This window comes from Kogia breviceps, chromosome 6 (genome assembly GCF_026419965.1).
Source record: "Kogia breviceps isolate mKogBre1 chromosome 6, mKogBre1 haplotype 1, whole genome shotgun sequence".
NCBI lineage: Eukaryota > Metazoa > Chordata > Mammalia > Artiodactyla > Physeteridae > Kogia > Kogia breviceps.
Genome location: NC_081315.1, coordinates 5,126,604 through 5,134,529, shown reverse-complemented (window position 1 = coordinate 5,134,529; position 7,926 = coordinate 5,126,604). Strand labels below are relative to the sequence as shown.

General features: G+C 38.3%; 1 protein-coding gene across 4 annotated transcripts in view; it reads left to right on the top strand.

The window, feature by feature from the left end:
- The first annotated feature begins 263 nt into the window (after positions 1-263).
- The window catches only part of FSTL5 (follistatin like 5), a 688,483-nt gene continuing 680,820 nt past the window's right edge, over positions 264-7,926 (top strand). For 3 of the 4 annotated variants that reach the window (XM_059066276.2, XM_067035457.1, XM_059066274.2), the window contains exon 1: positions 268-650. The gene's annotated coding sequence lies outside the window, so the exon portion shown is untranslated. Of the gene's footprint in view, positions 651-7,926 lie in introns of all 4 variants that reach the window. The other variant, XM_059066275.2, reaches the window with a different exon arrangement.

The window sequence follows — 7,926 nt, the reverse complement described above, 5'->3', positions numbered from 1 at the left end:
GGTTTCTTCAGGGCTGGTTGTGACGGATCGTGGAGTCCAGTGATGCCCACGCCGACCCTCAGCCTGCGTTCCGTCGCCTTCACCGCCTAGGCTGTGACCGCAGCAGAAGCCCAGTGCCGGGGGCGGCCCCGCACCTCCCGGGGAGCTGACATGCAAAATCGTTACGTCAGATGGAGGGGCGGGGCGGGGCGGGGCGGGGCGGGGCGCTCCCGGCTTGAGTGGCAGCAGCCCGCGCTCGGGGAGGAGGCGCGAGAATCAGCCTGGTTCAGTGACTGAGACAAACTGGAGGCGAGAGGAGCGCTGCTGTCCGCTGCGCTGCCGGTGCTGAACGTGGGGCGCGGGAAGACCCGCTCTCCCGCTCCTCCAGGCGACGCCCTCTCGCACCCTCTGTGCCCTGCGGGACCCTCTTCGCCAGCTGGACCCTATCAACTTGACAAAGGCGTGCGGTAGCGGACGTGGGAGAGAGTCCTGCGTTCGCCACCTGGGCGCGAACGGGGATTGCTCTAGTTTGAGCCCAAACTATTTCCATCTTTTCCAGGCTAAGACCATCTTTTTAGTTTTTTTTTTTTTTAATTATTATTATTATCGTGATTTGCATATACACGCCGTTTAAGAATCTTTCTGGGAGACTTTGTAACTGTTGAAATAAGGTAAGAAAAAGGACATTATTATAACATTTTTACAAATGGGGGAGCAATGCAGACTGTCATACAAATATTTAAGACCAAGTTATGATTATTTTTATAATTTGGAACGGGACAGTTGGCAATGATTGCAACAATTATTTTTACTAATTACTGTTATCATTACTATTACCAGAAATAATGATTGGTGATTAGGCACTGAATTCTAGAGGGGAAGTTGAGGGCTCTGCTTTTTTTATGCGTGTGAAGTTAATGTCATCATGTTACATTTTGCTTTATAAATATAAATTTTGTAGAGCAACACTTCTTGCGTGGCTCAAGGAACAGGAACCATTCACTGCAAGTCCTCACATATGTTAGCAAATCGCATTAAATAATCAACCAACAAGTTGTTTAAAATAAATGTAACCTTAAAATATGTGAATGGACTAATCTCTGATTAATCAATATTGCCTATGGTATCTAAAGCTTAGACTGCAAAGTGCAGAGCTCTCTTCACATTATTCTGGAGGGGAGGTGGTAGGGATAGGAGCATATATACCATGCTGGGTTCATTTAGATGTGTTATACAGTAGATCCAAATAAAACTTGTGAAACTCAGTCTCTCAGAATTCTGCACCCCAAGGTCATGTGTGTTTCCAAGTTGGCAGCTGTTTGTTCTGCTGGACTAGTGAATATCATCCCCTCCCTGCCCCCTCAGGGCAGAGGTGGATGTAAATAGGAAGCTCTGATTTAATAATACAGTATTAGTTTGTATTATAGTTGCTACTGCCGTTGGTAATTGCATGGAACTGGGAAGTGTGGGCTGGGAAAATGTCTCTCTGTTTCAGCAATATTTAACCTCTTGTATGCTTAACAGAGAGCTCTTCTCTACTTGGGAGATTTTCTTTTGAAGCTACGTTCCTTTTGTCAATTGGCAGTGTGTTTTGAGTGGGTATGTATACAGAATTCAGGGCAGAAAACCACTGAACAGTACTGATCATGAAGAATTATTAAATGACAGAAGTTAGCTGGTGCTCTATGTATTTCTATTACTATCCATGACTTTCATAGATAGGCATGATAGTTTGTCTGATAAAGGATATTACGTTCTTTCATTTATGTCATTTAGTGGCCGGGGAAACATGGGGAGGAGGTTCTTTACATTCCAGGAAGAGAGTTCAGGTTGCAACCAGATGTCCTTTATTAATAGGAATGGGGAAAATATGAGCTATTTCAGACAATAAATACCATTCAGCTCACCAGGGCTATGTTTTTCAGCAGCTAAAAAGTACACTAAGTTTAAATATTTGTATATTTTTAATTATCATAAAAATTTCTACTATAGTTGCATTATACATACAAAGATGAACTTTAGGTTTAGAGTTTATTGTTTAAAATAATTCCTCTGGGTAAAGATTTTGCATTTTGTTAACAGCACAGTCCTACGTGAGAGTGATTGTTAAAAGAAATGGATATTCTTGCAAACACTAGAGGTCAAATGTAAGCCCCTTTAGCTGTTCTCATGTTTTACCCTGAGCAGGTGTTCTTTGCAGGGTTCCTGTAAGTCATGCTATCTTACCTTAAATAGTGATACAAATTTTTAAGAACTAAGCAGGTAGAAAAGCAAACTAGAGTCTATGGAACACTGGGCCATGAGGCTTATACGAGCTTCTTTTAATTGTATGGAGGAGAATCATTCTTTTCTTCTGTATATTTTGAAACGTTCTCTTTTAAAACTAATCCTAGTGGTATAAATATTCAGACTGTGGAATTTTAAACGATTTATGGCTTTAAAATTTTAGTTTTATTTATTATATGGAAACATAAACATATATTTTAATTTTATAACTTACTCTAGAAGTAGTAACATATATAAACACTATATTCAGCCAAATGAGTATCTCGTTGACTTTTTTTTCCATAAAGTTTTCCAAGATGTATGTCTTTGTTTGGGTAGAAACAGTAAAGCTTGAACTACAAGTATCCGGAATTCTTTTAGATGAAGTTTAGAGTTTTCACAATGAAATGGTGAAACACTAAAATCAAAATGTGTTATTGGTAGTAATGAAACCAGTGAGGTAAGTTCAATGAGATTGCAAACTTAAAATACTGAAAGCATTTTCCCCTGAATTCTTTTACATATTAAGCTTTTATATATTAGTTCTGAAGTAAGGTAAAATTAGGTGACCATAATAAGCCCAAAATTAGCACATGGGAGATTCTATTTGATCAGAATGCAATTCTAACTGTAAACAAAACTGCCCACTTGGAAGACTTCTAGTAAAGATATTCACACGTGGTGGTATTTCATTAATTCTTTGCTCCACAAAGAAATGACCATATTTTGAAGTTATAACTTGTCCATGTGAAATTCAAGGGACTAGTCAATACCATAGCAACAGATAGCCTGGTTAGCCATTAATTCATTTCATTTCGTAGGCACTGAAATTGTATAAAGCACTTTTTATTTCAAGATAATGAACTTTTAGAAAGTACATAGACAGATTATTGAAATAATTTAATGTCACACATGTTCAAATTGTTTTCTTTCTTGTTTCTCAAATTCTTAAAGCACATTGATCTAGATAATAATGTAAAAGATGATATTTCTTGATATATGTCTTGTTTTCCCTTACAAATAATATTAATGACTATGTATGACTGGAGGAATTTAAGATAAAGATGAAAAATTTGGATTTTATGTTATCAAGACTATATATTGCTATATTTTTAAAAATTAATTAACATCGGGCCTCCCTGGTGGAGCAGTGGTTGAGAGTCAGCCTGCCGTTGCAGGGGACGCGGGTTCGTGCCCCGGTCCGGGAAGATCCCACATGCCCGGAACGGCTGGGCCCATGAGCCATGGCCGCTGAGCCTGCGCGTCTGGAGCCTGTGCTCCGCAACGGGAGAGGCCAAAACAGTGAGAGGCCCGCGTACCGCAAAAAAAAAAAAAAAAAAAAAAAAAAAATTAATTAACATGTACAGTAGAGAAATCAAGAAAGTAATGTTAAAATCTGAAATATGCTGAAAAGTTTACTCTAATTGACTTTTTTAAAATTAACTTTTAAATTATATATAGTTTATTGAGAATTTTCTTTGAATGATGGCCGGTTCTCATGTTTAATACTCATTTATCCATGAAACCAAGGAATTTGAATAATATGTTTCTATGAATCCTTTACATTTACCCCAAATTGACATACAATCTCTAGTATTTTTTATTACTTATGATATAATATACTTTATATGATATACTTTATAAAGTATACTTAATAGAATATATAATATACTTTATAATAAGTTCAGAAGATGTTTGTGAACTAATAAGCTAGAAAAATGTTTCCTGTTGTTAACATCCTTGTAACAGCCATGTGACCAATTATTTTCTTCAGAACAAACTTAATCACCTTCTGCTCCAACACCTCCAATGTCCTTTGGGCTTAGTCTACTTAAGGTGAGCTCTAGATTCCCTTGTGGAAAATCCCAATTTCCTCATTAAATTGGTAGCCACACAAGAAAACAACAGGTCCCTTTGTTCCTTAATCACCTTGGTATTGAAGAAGTTAATAGTTTATGTTATGAGACATATTAAGAGATGAGATAGTGCTTTTGATACATTCAGAATTCTAATGAGTCTTAATATGGATTTTCTAAAAGAATACGAATTAAACAATAGTATAATGCTTACTCTGAGTGTGTGAATGTATATATATGAATGTACTATACATAAATATGTATATATATGCTATCTATCTAATTAAATATATATATATAAATATATATATATATATATAATTTTTAGTAAATTCTACTCTACCATAAACATGCAATGGGATGGGAATCATCTGGAACATGCAAGTTCAAGAAATGCTACTTAATATAAAAATAATTTACATATTAATCTATAATACAATATATAATTTGTAGTGGCAAAAGTGTTTTCTAATTATTGTTAGTTTTAATTTAGGCTAGTATGCTTCTGCACACATAAGTTTTTTCTTTTGTTTTTGTTTTTTCTTGACATGAAAATGTCATTCAGAAGCTCTCATGTTGATTGGCAAGGGAAGGAAAAATTGGAAACAAAAAATTGGCAGGAGTAAGAAACAGAATGAATGCGTGAATAATGAAGAGATTACAGCACTACACTGATTCTGCAAAAAGTGGGGGTAATGATAAATAATTTGCAAGTTATTATCTCTAAAAGAGGCACATGAGGTTTACTTCTTATACATCTTCAGGCAATAAGCATGAACTTCTAAGGAACAGAGGTTGGATAGCCCTACACCTAAAATGTTTTCGCTGTTTGTATATCAATGTTTTCATACGTAGATGTGGTGAAATGTGGGAAGAAGAGCAGCTCAACTCTGAACTTTCCTGCTTTAAAACCAAATTATTAATATTAATTTAATGTGGTTTGGGTATCAAATTATGTAAATCTCTAAAGCAAAGTAGTTGCTCAGTGAATTCATTTGCATGTCAACGCAGAGACTGTTATTCCAACTCATAACTGGTTCGTAGCACTGCTAACAACTCTAAAGCCCAATGCAGAAGATTTGAAAATCCTTTTTTTCATTGTTTTTTTTTTTTTTTTTTTTTTTGCGGTACGCGGGCCTCTCACCGCTGTGGCCTCTCCCGCTGCGGAGCACAGGCTCCGGACGCGCAGGCGCAGCGGCCACGGCTCACGGGCCCAGCCGCTCCGCGGCACGTGGGATCCTCCCGGACCGGGGCACGAACCCGCGTCCCCCGCATCGGCAGGCGGACTCCCAACCGCTGCGCCACCAGGGAAGCCCTTTCATTGAGTTTTATTTAAATATATTCATTATAGGGGCATTATAGGGGCTTCCCTGGTGGCGCAGCGGTTGGGAGTCCGCCTGCCGATGCGGGGGACGCGGGTTCGTGCCCCGGTCCGGGAGGATCCCACGTGCCGCGGAGCGGCTGGGCCCGTGAGCCGTGGCCGCTGCGCCTGCGCGTCCGGAGCCTGTGCTCCGCAGCGGGAGAGGCCACAGCGGTGAGAGGCCCGCGTACCGCAAAAAAAAAAATAATAATAATAATAAATATATTCATTATAATTGACAGTTAAGAGAAACTTACTTTAGTGATATATCTTCCCCGCACAAGTAGCACCGACGTACCAATTAAAACATACATAGAGTAGCAATTAAAACATACAAGTCTGAATTCTGTTCCCCAAAGATGATGATGAAACGAAAATAATCTGCCCTTCCACTTCCACCAAACATATTAGATAGTGTTTTAATGACCACCGAGGTCGTATTTTTTTCTAACCTCTAAAGCCTTCAAAGTAAGGTTCTTACACATATGAAATGACAAATACCCCCATGCCCTTTGTGGTTATGTGCAGCTCCTTCTCAAAGACACAAGTGTTGTGGCCCTGATGTCGACCAGACTCTGGGCTGCCTCACTTAGGAGTAAGGAAGTGGTCTCCTCCATCTTTCCAAAGAAAGAGGGCCAGTGAGCTACTACTAGCAAACACTTTTTCTGTCTCATGATCGATTACCTATTGACCTCTGAGCATATGGTCTGTGAACCTAGATTTGCCTATACAGGAAGAGGGAGAATATAGGAAAAAATGCTATTTTAAAGTATTAATATGTGTACATATACATTTTATTCATATTATCACTTTATCCACATTAAGACTATTTTCATTTACATAACCATGTAGAGGTTTCTGTTATCTTCGTTTTAGATGTGAGAAAGCAGAGAGGTGAAAGCTTTCTACCTCTCCAGCGCATGGTCCCACCTCTCGGAATAGGTGGGTTTTAGGCAACGGAGCTTAGCTCATCTGTCTTGTATCTACTCCCCAGTTTTAGCACCTCTGTTTAGGTCAAATATCCAAGTGGGTGTGTCTTATTTAAAGCTAGGATTTTTTTTTTCTGATACTTTATTTAATGTGAGTGCCATTTTCCCCTCCTGCCCCAAGTCTTTCCCTTAATAATTAAGTTATGTTGAAATGATTTTATGTCATATATTCTCCAGTATACAAACTTTAGAATGTACAATACCAAAGGTCTTAAGGAGTTTTTCCTCTGTATTTAATGTTAGAGGTGTTACATTATTCAATCTCATAGACTATAATAGTAACAACACAATATTTCCCTTTATATCTCAAATAGAATAAGAACGAATATAATAGAGCTCTTCCCTAAGAGCTCAAGTTTTTTGTTTGTTTGTTTGTTTCCTTCTCTAAAAAGTCCTCCTGGATACAAAATTCAAATCCAAATACATCTTGAGCCGAAGTTCAATCAGCTACTTCAAGCAATCACCACTTATGTTATAAACTGCTACTCACATGTAAGCTTTCAGACTAGTTAGCTGCTAGTATGTCAAATAGTCTATGAGGTGAAATAAAATAATCAAAATAAAATTAGTAGTTTTGAAGCACAATACAAAGAGAGGTAGTCTAAAGTGGGCTCTTGAACACTCAGGAAACATTCAGTACTTCATTGTATTGTTTCTTCTACTTGAGGTACACAGAGGGAAGTGCTGGCCAGTAACCGATGCGCTTTGCCTTCACGTGGCTTTTAGGATGACTGAGTAGAAGAGCTAGCTAGGTGCTGGTGGCCCTCGCTGGAGGGCTCCCCTAGTGAATCCTGGTCAGCCGAGTTTGGCTTGTCCTTATTCAGTGGATCCCAAAGGAGGTAGAAAAGTTTGATTTGTGGAAAAAGTGTAACTTAAAAGTGGAAAGATTTATAGGGATTTTATTAAATCTTTTACATGCTGATTAGCAATACCCAGCGTTCTACTTCCGAAATGAAGCCTGGCATAAAAGTTTTTAATCTTGAACTTTCGACACCATTTCGTATACTATTCACGGTTCCTCATTCTCTCGGGAGCCCTGCAGGAAGATTATTCACTCCAAAAGCTACAATTATTCTCTCTTCACAAATATCTTCCGAATACATAGCTCTGGCCCACATTTGAACTCCATAAATGTAAATATGTACAAAGGTTGGCTAGACTTTTTAGCTCTGATTTCATGGTGGCAGGACAAACTCCGTGAACTCATCATCTCAGCCCTAACATGGTCCCCTGTCATAATTTTTCCGCCCGTCAGTTAATGACATATTTTTTTTCCTTTTACTTAGGCCTGAAAATTCATACACATTTTAAACTTACATCATTCATATTCAATTCAATTCAATTCAATTCAATTCAATTCAATTCAATTCTATTCTATTCTATTCTTCTGTCCTATCCTATTATATGCAGTGAGTCTCCAGGTTTTGACATTCTTCCATATGTATTGTAACTTTACCTGATTCTCTATTTTCTATTC